The following is a 1,527-nucleotide window of genomic DNA, read 5'->3' as shown; positions in this document are numbered from 1 at the left end:
CTTTCTTTCTTTCTTTCTTTCTTTCTTTCTTTCTTTCTTTCTTTCTTCTCTTTGAGACAGGGTTTCTCTTTGTATCCTTGGCTGTCCTGAACTCAATTTGTACACCAGGCTGGCCTTGAACTCACAGAAATCTGCCTTCCAGAGTGCTGGGATCACAGGCATGCACCACCATGCCTGGCTCTCCATCTTGCTTTTGAGATAGGGTCTCTCACCAAACCTAGAGTTCATCAACTCATGTAGATCGGCCAGCCAGTGGGCCTTAGGGATTCTTCTGTGTCTGCCCTTAGGATTACAGGTGTTGCCATGCCTGGCTTTTAAAATGTAGGTTCGGGGGCTTGAACTCAGGTTCCCATGCTTGGACATCAGGTACGTGACCATGTCAGCCTTCTCCCCAGCCTTGGCATATTTTTAGTGAACATGCAACTTGAGAGTTTCAAAACAGCACAGCTTTAGAAAGCCCATCAGCAAAATTCTTGCCGTTGTTGAAGAAAAGGGCCACGTCACTACAGACTCAGCATCCCTTGCGGTGACTCAGCCTCCTGGAAAACCAAGAATAGAAGGGAACTCCTTAGGTCTTTCTTTCTTTTCATTATTATCATCTAGGGGCATGATTTGCGCTTGGGGTAACATGATGTGTGTGTCACAATGTGTGTGTGTAGGCCAAAGGACAGCCTTGTGGAGTTGGCTCTCTCGTTCTACTTTTATGTGGGCTCTGGGAATCAAACTCATGTCATCATCAGGCTTGCTGGGCAAGTGCCATCACAGTTGAATCGTTTCACCAGCCCAATTCCCCCCATTTTATAAAGAATAAATACCAAAAACATTTAAAAGAATCATAATTAATGAAGATATCTTAGGGACATTTACACTAAGATTTAGAACAAAATAACTATATTTTTATACTGTGTTTTCTCTTTTTTAATTTTTAAGTTCCATCTTTCTTTCTTTCATGTGTGTGTGCTTGGCATATATGTGGAGGTCAGAGAAAAACTTGAAAGATTTGTTCTCTCTCTTTATCTCTTGATTTACAGAGATGAAACTCAGGTGATCAGGACTGGAAGCAAGTACCTTTACCTACCTGCTGTGTTGGTTAGTTTTTAACTTGACACAAGCTAGAGTCATCTGAGGAGAGGAAACCTCAACTGAGAAAATGCCTCCATCAGCCTGGCCTGTGGGCAAGCCTGTGGGGCATTTTCTTGACTGGGGATCGGTGTGGGAGGGCCCAGATCATTGCAGGCGGTGTCAAACCTGGGCAGATGGTCCTGTATAAGAAAGCAGACTGAGCAAGCCAGTAAGCAGCGCCCTGCATGGCTGCTGCCTTGAGTTCTCGCCCTGACTTCTGTCACTGATAGAGCAGCCCCTGCGGGTTCTTGCTCTCAGTCATGGTGTTTATCATAGCGTTAGAAACCCGCGGGGCACCCTTCTCTGCCCCCATCCCTCCATTCTCACACTTTCCTTCTTTCTTCCTTCCTTCCTTCCTCCTTCCTTCCTTCCTTCCTTCCTTCCTTCCTTCCTTCCTTCCTTCCT

This window comes from Psammomys obesus, unplaced genomic scaffold (genome assembly GCF_907164565.1).
Source record: "Psammomys obesus unplaced genomic scaffold, mPsaObe1.curated_primary_1811, whole genome shotgun sequence".
Taxonomy (NCBI): Eukaryota; Metazoa; Chordata; class Mammalia; order Rodentia; family Muridae; genus Psammomys; species Psammomys obesus.
The sequence above is the reverse complement of the archived record's forward strand: the minus strand, read 5'-3'. Positions refer to the sequence as shown.